The sequence below is a fragment of the Rhinolophus sinicus genome, linkage group LG01 (genome assembly GCF_036562045.2).
Source record: "Rhinolophus sinicus isolate RSC01 linkage group LG01, ASM3656204v1, whole genome shotgun sequence".
Classification (NCBI taxonomy): Eukaryota; Metazoa; Chordata; class Mammalia; order Chiroptera; family Rhinolophidae; genus Rhinolophus; species Rhinolophus sinicus.
Window position 1 is genome coordinate 157,445,818 of NC_133751.1, and position 16,584 is coordinate 157,462,401.

Below are 16,584 nucleotides of genomic sequence, written 5' to 3' on the forward strand. Positions count from 1 at the left end.
TACATTAGAGTCAGACCCTTCAAAACAACAGATTTTTTGTGAAAAAGGAATTTCACTGTCATTTATGGAGTAGTTTCTACGTGCTGGGTACTATGCATGCACAGTCTTATTAACTCTGCAAACAACTCTGTTGAGTGATAATGATTATTACCACCCCATTTCGGAAATGAAGAAACTGAGGCTTTAGAGAGGTTTAGTAATTGGTTGAATGAATACAACATATAAACAGTAGATCTGAGATTCAAAACCAGATGTGCCTACTTGGGAACCAAACTATCCAACTAGTTGCTCCATTAGCCAGAGGTGTCTGTTATAATCAGAGGAATGTGGCAATGTGTCTGTGAGTAAAAATATAAAGGATAATTGGGGTGAGAGCAATTGGAATCCAGTAGACTTCTAACTTTCAGAAAAAGCCCTCTCACAGTCGCTTGTTTTGCCTGGGTGTCGGTGGACCTGTGGAGGGTGAGAGAAGCTGGCAGCTTCCCTCTGAAGATTGGAGGGGCTGGCTGTCAGGCTCCCTGGCAAGAGCAGACCCCTGTCTGTTGGGAATGTCCGTTTTGTAATTGTATTAAGGGTGAGGGAAGCTGTACTGAAGATTCTGTTTGGTGCCTCAGAACTTAAACTTCACACCACTGCTTCTTGCTCTTTGATTGTTGCTGCAACATACTTGTGTAATAAAAATCAGAATTTATATTTCTTTTTTCTTTTTAAGGAGAGTTACTAGGTAAAATTTCAAAGAAATCCACATTTGCTTTCTCTCTCTCTCTCTCTCTCTCTCTCCCCCCCCTCCCTTTCTCTCCACACACACACACACACACACACACACACACACACACACACGCGCACACACGAGCTGGTTGTAGCATATATGTTCTAAAAGCAAAGTCATTCTCCTGTTATCTCTTACAATGATCACATTCAGGAATTTTAACATTGATCATTGATAGAGAACCATTATCCAATATATAGTCCAAAACTGAAATTTCCTAATTGTTTCAATAACGTGCTTTATCGAATTTATTTTAAAAATTCGGATCAAGGATCCGGTCGACACTCATGCACTGCATTTATTGTCAGGTTTTAGCATCCTTTAATCTGGGACAGTTCCTTAGCACTTTTTTTTCTCCAGTCTTTATGTCGTTGACATTTTTGAAATTTCTGAGTAAGTTGTTTTGTAGAATGCTTCTCAATTTGAATTCAACAGACTGTTTTCTAATGATTAAATTCATGAGATTCAGTTGATAGAGACAAGGGATCCAGCTGGTATTTTTTTATATTTATGTATTTTCTATATTTATATACCAATATAAATATAGAAATATGTATTATAAAAGTCACACAATTACATAATTAGAAAATTTAAATGGCTTTAAAAATACAAAATAACAAGTGAAGTTCTCCTGTGCCAGTCCATTTCCCTAAGGTGACACATTTCTGTTTCTATCCTGAAAAACGTGGAGGCATACAGTGCATAGCCATCCCCTTGTTTTTATATGCTGTTTTCCTCACGCGAAAGGAGTTGTGCAATCAAAGCCTCAGACCCTTGAACCATCTTTGTTTCAGTGGAGAACCCCCAAGGTAAAATGAATCTTACAGTCGTCGCTTGGTTTGAAGAAAATCTCTGTCAGCTTTGTGAGACGCTCTCCTGGGTTTGCCCTGAGACAGCGGTAGTCTGCTGACTAATGCAGACCAAGGTCAGTGTACCCAGCAGATGTCTGGCATTGGCTCACCTAATCAAATGGTTCCCTTACGAGGTTGATTGGGAAATACCTGTGGTTGATTAACTCAAGGAAGGTTTTATCAAGGCTGAACTCAGGAATGAAGGGAATGAAGACCTCTGCTAAAGATGGCTGCTGCTGCTGCTGCTGCTGCTCCAAAAGAAGCGGTAAAAGTCACACAACATGAATATTACCTTTAGAGACATTTAGTATTTCATTAACATTGTGGTACAACCATCTACTATCTAGTTTGAAAATATTTTCATCACCTCAAAAGGAAACCCTGTATTCAGTAACAGTCACTCTTTTTTCCCTCTGCCCAATCCACAGTAGCCATGAATCTGTTTCCTGTCTCTATGGATTTGCTTGTTTTGCCTAGATGGAAAATACAGTAGGTGGCCTTTTGTGGCTTCTTTCACGTAGCATGATGTTTTCAAGCTTCATCCATGTTATTGCATGTATCAGTACTTCATTCCTTTTTATGGCTGAATAATAATCATTGTATGGATCACCACATTAAAAAAAATCCATTCATTACTTAATAGCCCATTTTTAAATATTGCTACAAACCTTAGATCGAAGGGACCTCCTGCGTGGGACTTTCAAAATTGTAAAAACCATGAACTATGTCAGTGATTTTCGTAGGTCAAGAGTTTAGTACGCCAAACAAATTGTTTTAAAATCATTAGGTCCCTGCTGACTAACAGCTGGGACTCTAAAAGGTAAAAGAACAACTTCTTGACCAGAAAGCGGAGCCTCTAAGGTTTTGTGACAACAGTTATCTGCCTTCTTACTCCATGGACCCTTTTATTGCAGCCCCTCTTGGGTAATATTCTCCTAGACCACCAAGCTACTCAAATAATCACTGGAATCATGAGTCCGAAGGAGCAGAAAAGGCATTCCTGGCACAGGGCAGCTTAGGGTTGGGGCAGCCACCAGCCCCACGGTTCATGCCAGCTTCCCACAGCTTCTTATCTGCTTATCACTTGAAAAACTCCAGGAAAAGTCCTCCTCTTTGAACAAAAGATTTCAGAATTTCTGCTGTCAAAAAAGTATTGCTTGCTGTTTGCTCCAACCTGAATCTGTACTGTGCGTGTGTGTGTCTAGAATCACCTAGACAGAGATTAGCAAGAAACGCCTTAAGAATTCATTTGATGGCTAATGATGGAAAATCCCAGGATTTAAAAGAACAGGGAAAAAAAAACAACACACACGAAAAAGCCTGACTAGCTTTCCAGACAGATGTAAAATCTTCGCCTTCCCTATAATTAAAGTCCTGAGCCCTACAGTAGGGAGGGGAGAGAAGGAAGTACGAGTCCTGAGAGCAGGAAGATAGTGTCAAATTGCTGATCCCTCGGTGGCACCAAACATTGTTTTAAGAGATGAAATCTGATGAGGAATAACCGATTTCCCCTCTCCCCCCTTCCCCAGCTTGTCTCAGTCTTTTTCATACTTAGCATTTTAAAGACTTCAACAAGACATGGGCATCCTGCAGGGAGCAAACCACATCCTGACGGAATGTTCTAAGGCCTGCCTCCCATATTTTCTATGGTGTAAATCCTGCTACTCCACAGGATTTCTTTTCCCCCAGCCAATTGAGTCCTCCTCACCCACTCCCATTTCATTCTCTTTTCATGTATTATCCCATTCTTTGCTTTCAAGTCCCCCTTAGAATTCTCACAGTCACTTCCCTCCCTGGTTATAACGTTGTGACAGAAAATTGGGCTTTCTTTCTTTATGGACCATGGCTGCCCATGACTGCACCATCAGCCCTCATCAGTTGTCCCTCCAAGGACTCAATTTCAAGGCCAGCTAGTGCACTAGGAAGCAAATATTTTGCTGATCACTTCGCTTTAGCTTTGAAGGTTCCAGTGCATTAAAAACAAACAGAACAGGCTTTCCTACAGCATGTTTTTGAGACCCACTTGGGAATTTGGGTGGGGTTGGAAGAAACCAAGTGTCTGGCCTATCCCAGGGGATATTAGTCACCCAAATTATGTTTCAGGATTTAAAAAAATATTAGGCAAGTTGGTACATGGTAGTAACTGTCAGACTGGCCACTCCTCGCTGAAGCTTGTGGTTTTGGAATTCTGATTTAACTTCTCGAAGAATTTGTTTTTCAAAAGTGAAAAAAGCCAGTGGAGAAGGATCCTGGGTACTCTTTGGAATGTAATTTTCTTACCGATGTATAATAACAGTTAAAAAAAAAAAAAAAAAGGAAGTGGGGGAGCACAAAAAAGGTAGGCATGATCGGAATAGGTATAAACCCCAAATGTAGTCTCTGTACCATCTATAGTTGGACTACTAAGTGCTCTCTGGGTCCCTGGAGATCAGGAGAGACTGAGAAAAAATTGCAGAGTAAGGCAAACTCTGTGACCAAAGGGGTTTGGGGATGTACAAAAGCAACTGTATTATTATAATCCTGGGTTCTTGAAGGTTGAACCTTTTCATGCAGTAGCTTGAAGATCTCTTTAGAAGACAGTGGAGCTAGCCAGAGATACCCCAAGGGCCCAGGAAGGGTTGACAGCATCTTATTCACCAAATTCCAGAACACTCAAATAAGGAAGACCTGATGGGACTAGCTTTTAGTCAATTAAAAATAAGTTTCTGCATAAGAGACTGCTAAAATGTAAAGGGATTATCCCAAATAATCACGCAGGTTGAAAAAGTAGACATTCAATCTATGGATAGTAGATTCTTATCCCCTAAGAATGAGAGTATGAGCAAAAGTGGCTCTTATTAAAAAACAACAACAACAACAAAATGCTTACATCTTCCTAAGTTAGCACTGGGAGGTGATTTTGGGTCTTGCCCCCTATCCTGTAGCCAATCTTCACCTTCATCTGGAGCTGCGCTGTCCAGTACGAAAGCCACTGGCCACATGTGCCTATTGAACACTTGAAATATAGCTAGTTGTACACTTTAAATGTATATAATTATATTTATCAATTATTCCCAATTATTCTTCAATAAAGTTAAAACAAGAAATGTAGCTAGTTTGAATTGAGCTGTGCTGTAAATATAAAATACACACTGGATTTCGAAGACTTAGCTTGAAAACAATGTAAAATATCTCTTCAATTTTTTTCATATGAATATGTTAAAGTGATAATAATAGTTTAAGTATATTGGGCTAAATAAAATATATTAAGATCAATTTCACCTCTTACTTATTTTAATGTGGCTATTGGGTAACATAAAAATTACTTCTGTGGCTTACATTTGTGGCTCACCTTTTATTGTTATTGGAGAGTGTTGCTTTCGAGTCCTTTGCTAAGAATCACAGCCATGATCCTGCTTAAGGGGGTTAATATCAGCGTGACCCAAGCATGGATAGCGCGGACCTATGGCATGGGCGGAATGTCCAAAAGTCAGTGTACTGAAGGTCAGGGGCACACCCCCAGAGCAGAAACACAGATTCTCATTGATGAAAACAAAAATGTTTAAACCTGTATTTCTGGAGCTGCTTTAATTGAGGCCCATTTCCTGGACATTAAGTCTTCTAATTATAGTAGGTCTCTAATAGTAGTGTTGTGTATTCATTCATTTCAGTCGCTTAGAAGAGTGCCCATAGTAAATGTTTTATGAACATTCACTATTTATTCACCCTTTTCTTGTGTGACAATGTGACAATGAACCTTTTTAAATAAATGGGTTTTCCTGACACTAAGAACATTCCTGTGCTTTTTCACCCCCCCCCCCCAAAGTTTTTAGTTTGGGAGACTGGTGGCCCCTGCTTTGCTTATCTAGGAGCTATTAGGGGCTACCATTGATTGGGTCTGACCCAAGTGGTAGTTGAACCAGTGGTGGAATATAGACCCTCTTTCTAGTGAGTAAGGTTTGGACATGGTCTGCAATCCACCATGCCATTCTCTGAGTGTCTGGGATGGATTTTATTTCTGGGACATCTACTTAAACACTAGATGTAGTTTCCCTGCCATAACTTCCCTCATGCGTTCCCTGGGCTCCTTATCCTTTTTCACTCTGGGCACCTTGGTCATAGTATCTGTCATGCTTTGGACTTGCCGTTAGCTGGAAGTGCTCCACCACCCCACCACATAGCTCCTGCTTATTAAATGTGGTCATGTTTAATGGCAATTACCTAAAAATGATAAAGAAATTGGATTTTGAGCTAGCTACTAGTAATTAGGTAATGCGGATCTCAGCTGCGCACCTACTATTAAGATTATCTCGATCAATGACTCTACACTAGGGGAAAGCTTCAAAATGACCTGGAGCATTTTCAGAGGATACAGTCTCAGAAATTCTGATTTTGTGGGTTTGAGGTAGAGCCTTGGCACTTGTATTTTTAGAAAGCTCCCAAAGTGATTCAAGGGAATACACTTGATTGAGAATCACTAGCTCGACAAGAATAGGAACAGATATTTCCTACTATGATTTTGGGTGTTAACCAATTAATTTACTTGATGTCAAGGTTAGATTGCTAATATTTTAGTTCAAACTTCACAGGGTATCCATTTATAGATTTATATGTAAAAAATGTTTGCGTGTACGTGTACGTGTGTATATATACTTCTTATATTGTGCATTCCCAGAAATTAACACAATGCCTGGCACATACCAGACTCTAATTAAATGATTGCTGAATTGATGACTATGCATTCTGAATGCATATTTGTAGAAAAATATCTTTAAAAGGTATTTCATGAACTATTTTTCAAGATGTCTTTAAAACATCTTTAAACATGTATTGCAAGTTTCCATCAAATTTCTTGTGTTTTAAATAAATGAGAAATAGGCTTCAAAAGAGTCTGGCAGGTGGCCCTGTGGGGAAGGCCGACTGCAGGGTAGTCTCTGCACAGAAGACTTGGAAGGCGTGGATCGTTTGTTTTCGCACACACAGGAGGGGCGCAGCTGCAGGTGTGGCCTTTGTCGACACCCCGTTCCACTCTGCGGCGGTTACTTGCTGTTTCCTGTCTAACGAAGGCAGCACAGGGACTGACACTGTCTGCTGTTTGCAGCGCCTTGGCAGTGTTTAAGGTGGTGGTGATCCAAGAAGGAAAGCCAACGGCAAGTCTGCCAGTGGGAGCGTGCTCTGTGGGTTAATGATTTTCACAGGTCAGCTGACCCCTTGGGGCTGCCCTGTGCAGGGCCCTATGTGACTGCAGATGCAGCTGTTGGCCTCGTCACCTGGCTCACCTCCCGTGACCCGAGGACCTCCATCCCCGGATGTTCCTTGGTGGTTAGGTCTGATACTTCCTCTGGCTCCTTTGTGCTTGCCCCTGCACTCCACCCAGCCTACTATTTCTTAGATTTTTAAAGAAGAAACAACGCACGAACCTATCTAAAAACAGTTCAACTGATGAGGAATTCTAAAAATGACCGAAGAATAACCTTAACAGGGTACAGGCCTGTGTACAAAGCGGTACTTTCAAGGGCCCTGAGGGAAATCCACGCCTACATGGTTGGCTAGTTGCACATTTTCACCCACATTAGATGGTGATTTGAATTTGTTTTTGATTTAGCAAGAATTTGTTCAGTGACGTTCCACTTTCACCACCCCTTTGTCAGTGAAGGAAGAAGGACAATGTTCTCAAATTGTCAGTTCCATAAAAGTCCTGTTGTCCCATGTATTCCCTTTCTTCCCTGCTTAGGCAGGCCCTCCCACTCTCCATGCCTCCATGAGCCTTTGTAACTTCTGGTAAAGGAAGAGTTCAAATTAGTTTGAGTGGGCGGTCAGCAGAGGCAGAAAGAGAGAGGCACTCGGGTGTGCAGACTTTCCACGAGGGACTTTGCATGTCCCTGAGCTGTGCCTTACACGACCAATCCCCACCAAGGCTTCACCGTCAATGATGGCGGGTCAGTGCAAAAAGTGTCTGACAAACCATACACTGCCCCAGGGACTGCTGCCGCCTCTGCTCAGCTGAAAATTATTCTCTTGTGGGAGGGGACAGTCTATAAGCGTGGATGAAAACAACTGGTCTCAGTTCAGAACTTGAGAAGAAACAAGCAAGAAGGTCTTCACGGATGCCAAAATATTGGGAACCTGAATTTATATATGGGATATTGGAGCTTTATTTCGCTTACTACTGGGTGTTGTCACTATAGGAGGGACACAATTCAGTCAACACGTATTTAGTGGGTATCTGCTATGTGTCAGGCCCTGTGCTAGCTGCTGGAAGTACACTGGTGACAAGAGTCCTACTTTCACAGGGCTGAGAGCAGTGATCTCCAAACTTTAGTCATTGTACATCTCTGTAGGAAGAAAAATGAGCCTATCTATGGTGTTTTAATTTATCTATAAATTATGTAATGTATTGCTATATTATATACATCATGTAAAATTGACATACAAAATAAATTAATTAGGTTGACATATATATATATATATATATATATATATATATAGAGAGAGAGAGAGAGAGAGAGAGAGAGAGAGAGAGAGAGAGAGAGCGAGAGAGAGAAATTCTAATATTTTCTTCCCACCCTCCAATGGCTTATCTTGCAAAACTTCTGGGAGTCAGGCACACACTATGGATACCACAGGTGGGATTAATAGTGTGATCTGGAATCAAATTTCCTGCCTCCAACACATACTTTTTTTGTGTGATCTGGAATTTGTTATTTAATTTCTCTAAGCCTCAGTTTCTCCATTTGTAAAATGGGTATTATAATAATACCTTCCCCAGTGTTGCAGTGAAGATTAAATGAGATAATCCATGTCAGCTGTTTAGAAGGCTTTCTAGTATTTGGGAATAGCTCAATAAATGTAAGTTATTATGTATTATAACTATTACAGTCTTTTTTTGGGGAACATTAATTAACCAACTAAGTATTTAGTTTCAATTGTGATAAGTACCATGAAGGGTGAGTACAGGAGGCCAGGAGAATGTGTATGATGGGGATTTAACCTAGTCAGTTTTGACTGTGTTTTGAGTTTAGGAGGTAGACAGGGTTATAGCAGGAACAGAGCATTTTCAGTTGAGGGAGCAGCTCGAGTGAAGGCCTGAGGCAGAAAAGAATCTAACTCATGGGAGGAAGGGGACAAAGGCCCTGTGAGGAGAAAATACCACCAGATGCAATGGGAGAAGAACAAGCTGTGAAGGATCTTAGTTACAAACAACAAAACCCACTCACAGTAGTTTAAACAGAAAAGGTCTATAGTAAAGTATATTAAGACATTCTCAAAATCTCCAGGAGGGCCAAAGAATCAGTCTTGGTCAGGAGGCTAGAACAATGCTCAGACTAACCATACCACTGGAGTGAATCAGCAAAAAGCTCCTGCTGCTGCCTCCAGTTTAGACTCCAGAGCACAGCTCACACTGCTCTTGCTCCTGACAGCTGAATACCACCACCACTGCCACCCTTTCTAGGAAATGGATTCTGCATAGTTGGCTTCCTCGTGTGGCTCCCTTCTGAATGAAGCCTTGTGTAAGAACATCTGAGGCAGAGCTCGATCACATGGGTGAGGCCTAGCTGCAAGGGAAGCAGGGAAAGTGAGTTTTTTGGCTTCTACTATGGGGAAGTGGTCACCTATAAGATGAGAAATTCCCCAGATATAGGAATGATGTGAAGGGTTTTCCTGCTCTCACATCATTAGATGTCTGCTTTGCTGTGATAGTAGGGTTGGAGAGGGGCAATGGAATTCAATAGTCTTCTTTGCAGAAGAGAAAAAACAAGCCCCAAACAATCAAACCCCATCCCAACCATTTAAGAAATGAAAGAAATTTCTACCTCCTGACAACTTTGTCCCTTTATTTGCAATTTTAACAAACCCTTTTCAAGGTATGGTATTGAAGGGAGCTAATGTTTGGATGTATATGCAATCAATGCTAAACAAAGATACCTTTTGAAGTGTATATCATTCCAGTTTAGTTTCTCTCAAGACAATTGTAGGTCTTTTCTCTCAAAGTTACAATCTGTAACGGCCTAACTCAGATGGAAAATAATGTTTTTCTGGGGGGTAATGAGTCAAGGACTAGAAGGACATGAAAGAACAGACATCTTTCTTTTTCTGAGATGAAAGTGTTTTGTATGTCAGAGGAAAATGGATCAAGGAAGCAAGAATGAAGGTCAAACAAAAGAAGCTACTTTCTTAAGGAAAGTTGTCATTTTATTTTAAAAGCAACCCTTAATAATATCATGATTTTTGTTGATTCAGGAAGCTGGTTGAGTTGGCAGAGCTTTTTTATATTATCAGAGACAAATTACTGCTTTAGTTCAAGTAATAAATAATGCATTTCTAAACACAGAGCAAATATATTTTTAAAAATGTAGCTGCAGAAAAGAAGGTCAAAATGAAAGTGGGGTAGGGTGACTTCAATATAGCTCAATATTTTCTGTTTAGTAGTCGGACTTAAGGCCAAAGATAGGATTCTTAATTGTGTTATTTAAAATAAAATGGTCCAGCACTTTAAAAATAGAAGGTTAATAAATCCTCTAGTATTATGACCCAAGCCATTTTAAAGAAGTAAATCTTAAATCATTATTTTAATGATTTAATAATCAGAAATTATTATTAGCTGATTATTTAACAAGTTAAAACATTATCAAGTAGTTAAATATAATGAATATTTTCTTAATCACATACACACATTTCTTTTTTTAAAAAAAAAAAATGCTCCTGTAGTCAAGGAAAAAAAAACAACAAACGATAATTTTGGTATCAGCATCTCCTTGAGACTTCTACTAGCTTTGGTTTAAGTGCTTTTCTCCTAAAAGAGTGGTTCTTAATTTTGGGGAGGCTCATCGAACTGTTCAGTGTCTGGTAAAAGTTATGAGCCCTTTCCCTAAAAAAATATAGTCTCACCTTACTCCTGCAACAAATTGGTATGCAATTTCAAGGAGGTTCAAAGACCCCAAGTTGAACTCCTGTTTTAAATCCTGGCTTTCTTCCCATAAATCATGGGGAAGGGAAACAAGAAGCTCAGGCTGGTGGTCGGTGATGATATCCTTGATGATGGACAGTCCCAAATGTGGCAATGGCAGTAGTCCTCCTTGTATGGAATCCCCTGAAATTCTGGGCTTGGTGGTGCTGGCTTAATGGAGGAACTTTGCACCAGGAACTAAGCAATTCGTTTTTATTAACTGCGACTTGCTAGGTAGGATGAAAGTGAAAGTGACCACAGCACTGCTCCCCTCTGGCTTCTCAGGACCCCACCTCCATAAACAAAACAAACCCTGCCAGGACCAACACTAAGCTTTTCTCCCAGGAATCCTGTAGGTTAGTGGTTTTGAATAATACATTCTTTTTCACTTTTTAATGATCAAATGTAGTTTCCTTATTGAGTTTCTGCTTACCAGGTAGAACATGTGCATTTTGAAAGGAAAGAGACTTTAATGCCTTCACCCTAAGTGGTATCTTCTCTGGCAGGTTTGATTGAGGGAGTAGGGGTTGGCAGCAGATTTTGGGGATGGTCCCTCAATCAGACCTGCCAGAGAAGACTCCACTTAGGGTGAAGGCATTAAAGTCTCTTTCCTTTCAAAATGCACATGTTCTACCTGGTCGAATTCCTAAAATTCCCAAATAGAAGAGAAAGCCTTTTAATTACAAAATTACAAATAAGGATGACAATGAAATACCTTTTTGGACAGTTAACAGGAAATAGAAATTCCTACAAGGAGGAAGTGACTGATAGCATTTCTTTTTCAAACAGGTTGTGGTAAATTGTAGTGGCAAGACTTCAGAATTTAGAGTAAAAAATCTGCTACTAATCCTGCCTCTGCTTCTTTCTAACTCAGGGTGGGTGGGGATAGGGGAGCTTTGAGGCTCCTCAAAAAGTGATTCCACCCAAGTGTGCACACAGGCCTCATTTTATGGCTTCCAGTTTTGAACATTGCCAGCAACACCATGAGAATAGTATTAGCCCTGATGGCTTATTTTGGGCAAATTTCTCAACTTTCTGAGCCCAATTTCCTCATCTGTAAAATGAATGTAATACCTAACTCACAAATGTTGTTATGTGGCATTAAATGAAATAACACGTACTATATATTTCATCAATTCTAAGACACATATTCCCCCCCCCCCCATTAATAAGTTCTTTGAAACTGAGATAGCATGGAGGAGTGGATCTAGGTTTTAGGAGGCCTAAACCTTATATTATTTGGAGAACTTTTAAAATGATGAATGCAAAATTAGGTAAGAATGTGAATATTTGTTTAGATGAGAAAAGAAATCACAACAAATTATAAATTTTAAAAAGCTGACATAACTTACATAAAATCCACAAAAACACCATAATATTTATTAATTAATTTCCTTATTCTACTTTTTTTTTTGGCTGTGTGACAGTTATTTTGTTACGTAATTTTCTATAGAGAGACTCGGTAGACAATTCAGTCTTCCTTTTCTATGATTGATGGAGATTTATTTTTTTTTTACTATAAATAATTTAGAAAAGGGTCTTTCAGCTTCGCCCCTTATTTTAGGTAATGTCAGATACATTTTTAGGATTGTTGTTAAAACCTATATGAAGTTTCTTTCGTATATGAGTTACAAGATTTGGAAGAATTTTCCACAGACTAATTTTTGGCTTCATACACTTCAAACCTTGTTTCTTTTCCACTACCCATGCCATATATGCCTGGGGAGCTTGGTAGGACATGTTGATATTGAATACAACCGGGAGCCCTGCACCTGAGGTTCTCACTGCCAGGAGAGCTGGCCTGGTGGAGGGTAGAAGCGGTGGGGGCCATTGCTACATCAGATGACTAGCAATAACTTAACTGCGTCGATGTGACTTTGACCACGTAAACATATCCCACTGGACCCAGACTAAATGTATCTCCAACTCAACTTCCCCTTTAGGAAGATCCCCAAAGTGTCCATGGCCACTCTAGTGCCACCCAGCACAAGCGGAAGTGTGACAGAGGGGAAGTCAGAGTGGAAAGAGACAGTGGTCTGATTGCAGTTAAAATATCTTTTGCAATTTTTCCAAAAAAATATGGTCACATGAAGATGTTGCTAGGGTCCCTCTGGGAACCATGCAAGGGTCCACGAAAGGGTGGGGCCTTGAGGCTTAAGTTTCTTTTGCTTTCCAGTAAATACACTCTAGCTGTCATCCTTCAATTAATTGATGGTGTTTCTTGCTGTCCGGTAGCGCATGAAATAATGGGTGTGTAACAGGTGGTGGTGACATGTAATATACATGTAAAGCATCCCACACAGTACCTGGCACACACCAAAACTCAGTAAGTCCTCCTTCCTTCCTCCCCTTAGTAAAACCCCCCAAAAAAACCCCAGAGCTCTAGCAGTAGCAGGGTGCTGTGCCCTTCAAGAGCATTATTGAAGAATCAGCTTTGTATAAGTTGATATACCATTAGTTTGCCTATAAAAATTTTAAATTGCAGTTTTTGAATTCATGGATCTTAGTTCAAAGTCAATAAAAAAGTGATTGATGGGTAACTATCGAGTGCTCAGGGACAGAAGATGCCCTTTGCTTTGTCAGTGGTCGATGATAATGTAATCACTAATAAAGCAAGCTGTTCACTAAGAAAGGAGGGGAAATGGGCTGCAATGCATTGAAGACTTTTGCAGAATAAAGGAGAATTTTCCCCACACTCAGCCCTGAAACTACCCTCCACCTTCCTGAAGGGCACGTGCAGAACAATCTGAGCTTAAGCCCCATCCGGACACAATGAATGACATTGTGTTTTATTTTCCTTCCTACTTCCTTCTTCATCTTCTCTTTCGCTCTTTCCTTTCCTCCATTTTACCCACATTTTCTAAATTAATTACTTGTCACTTTCTGAAAAAAGAAAAAAGATTCTACTTTCTATTGTGTGTTAGTGCTCTTGAATATGCCATCTGACCTCCCACCCCTCACAGCTATTAATACATATAAAGAATTAGGGCATGGAGTGCTGAAATACGGGGGTCTGAGAAGCCTGTTTCTCTCTTTCTTTTTTTAATAGTTATATGATTATTTGTTTTATTTTTCTCGAGACAGTTTTGGTATATTGTATTTACTTGAGAAATTTTTATGTTTCAAAAAAAAAAAATGTTCAAGTATATTGAGAAGCCTGTTTCTGAGTCAGTTATTTTCTTCCTCTGGCATCAATTTAAATTTGCTGCAGTTCTGAGGCTGCCAACGTGTTTCCTGTGAGACGATATGTTAATACTGCTCTTAAATATAGCAACCTCGTTTGTCCCACACCAGAGTAGGTATAATTATGACGGTGTTATTTCATGGACAACTATAGGGATCATGAAGAGTTAAGAGTCATTCTAGAATGAGCAAGTAATTTATCGGAATAAAGGGGTGTAATAAAAAAGGAAGCCTCTTTTTAATCTCTTACAAGAGCTTGGTGTGTCCGTAATCTGATTCTGTAACTATCGTTTTCCCTAAAGTAATTTGGATGCTGCATTAGTTCTTATTATGATTTCCTGTTTAGAACCCAGATACCTTCTTGATATGTCCCCAATAGTGTATTTCTGGAAATGACTTCAACCAATTACATTAGCTCTTATTCCCTTGGTTTTAATGTGGTTCACCAGACAGGAACCAGGCTGCCCAAGTGTGCAACCCAGATAGTACAAGGCAGTGGGTAGAAAGCGTTTAAATTATGCTAAGTTGCAGTGTGGTTGGAAGGCGAAGCTAAGTGAAGGAATGTGATACAGCTGAGGGTTGGGGAGTGGGTCATGTTTTAATATCTGAAATGTCTTGACCAACTGGCATTTTAGGGATGATATGGATGACTATATTTCATCTGGTGCCAAGTCTACTTCTGGTGTTTGACTAGAGAAAGTGACAGGCATGACAACAGCGATGAAATTTATCTTTAAAAAATTTCTCCTTACATGTAGTAGATGTGGCAGCATTAGGATAAATGTCAGAAGAGTCCTTATAGTCTCTTTAATGTTACTAATGTGGTGAATTATAATGCCCTATTTACAAAGCCTTTTCTGTATTGTATGGCAGGTACCATTATTCCCATTTTACAGATGTATAAGCAGAGGTACAGAGAGGTTCAGGCATGTATTTAAGGTTGCTTATAGAGTAAGCAGTGGAGATATACTTGAACCCTAGTTCCCTACTCCAGATCATCCTGTTCCCACTGTCTTCCCCAGTGACATACCCCATGCAGCAGCGGTGGCAGGAGTTTACAGGAAAATGATCGAGGTCTTTAGTTCCCTGTGAGCAGCCACCCTCCACACTCTGTGAATCTGCCAGGGGAGCAACACACTCTGAGACTATCCCGAAGGGGTGTGTGCTCTTTTCCTGCACACGCACTGGTGGTCAGAGGGCTGAAGGAATTCCACATGAGAGGGATTTTCATATCTTCGTGGACCTGGATCCGGGAGCAACGTTCAGCGACCCAGGGTTAGCTGGTGTCCCAGGCATTTTGCATGAGGAAAACACATTCTTCTCCAGGGTCAACTGCAGCCATTATCCATACATCTAAGTTGAAAAAGAGGGCAAACCTACGTTGGGCCAAATTCCGGTGTTTGTGTGTGCATGTGCTTCTCCTTTCCCTTTCTGAAATGGAATTTAGTGGCACGTTGGCAGTTGACCATTGGAAAGCTAATGGCAATGACAGGAACTGAAGCCAGGAGGTACTTTTCTATGATGTCCTGCCCTCCTGCTACACAGAGGAAAAGCACTGTTGGGATCTCGCAAGAAGATTCAGCCCAAGCGAGTGCACGACAACGACAATGGGGAACAAGATATTCAGAAAGCAGAGCTATTTTAAACCGCATCCTGTACAACCAATGCCTTAGCTACTCCCTCACCCCCACTCAGGAGCGGGACACAAGCGCGGGGAGAAATTTCACCAAGAAAGAAGGGGTTGTTTACAGCACAGATAATAGGCCAGCAGTCCTAGATGATCGAGTAACTTGAAACCAGTTTCATGAAATAACTCCGGGATTTCCATGGCTGATGCCTCTGAGACAGAGGTTATAAAGGATGCGCTGGACAGGGGCTAGGAACCCATGATCTGCGGTAGCTTCTTTCCCCAATCCTTCAGTAGCACTCTTCCAGGCCTGGGAGCGTGGAGGCCTTTGAGAAGGTCAGAGAGGGCTGCCACACGCCACAGTTTCAATTCATGTGACCCGCTCTGCTCTGGACTCGCAGCTACCTGTGAGGTGGACGCTCGTGTGGGCTGGTTGGCGGTGTCTCCTCGTGCTGGGGAGGAAGAATGAATCCTTTGGGATTTGAAGTCCAGCCCGTTTTGAATTAGGCGAGGCTAAGAGATCTCTGCAAGGTCAAGTCCAAGGTGTTTATGTATGAGCAAGAAGTTTTCACCCAAATAAATGGAATCTGGGCTGGGCTATGCCTCTCTCCCCCTCTTTCAGAGGGGCGCAAAGGGTCATTGACACAACATGCTGTTTGTGGGGTTTAAGAGCCAGGATTTTAAAGTGAGATCAACCTAGTTTCACATCCTGCTGCTGTTGTACTTATTTTGTAACCTCAGCAAATTACCCAACAGTTTTTGAAGGGTCATTTCTTCAACTGCAAAATGGGGTTAATAATACTGACTTTGAGGGCTTGCTCTGAAGATTAAATGAAGTAAGGTATGCCTTATGCTCATCTCATAGCTGGCTGAAAGGAAGCACTTGATTTTTTTTGGCCACAGGGAAAGAGTACCTGCTCAGCTGGCTGAAATTTGCCAGCAAACAGCTTCATTAATCTTTGCAGAGGAAACTGGGGAGCAGAGTGTCAATCTCAAATTTTTCATCAATTCAGTTCATTTGACAATATGTGTCTTATATACCAGGCACTCAGGGCCCATAAATGAATAAGGCAGAACTCTGCCTTTAGTGAAAGTACCTTCTTGTGCAGTGGGTTTCAAGCCTTTTGACTATGACCCATGGTAGGAAATATCGCAATGCAGTACACTCACAGATATAGTATTTATATAGAAACTGGACAAAAAAAATCTTGAAATAGTACTTGCCCTT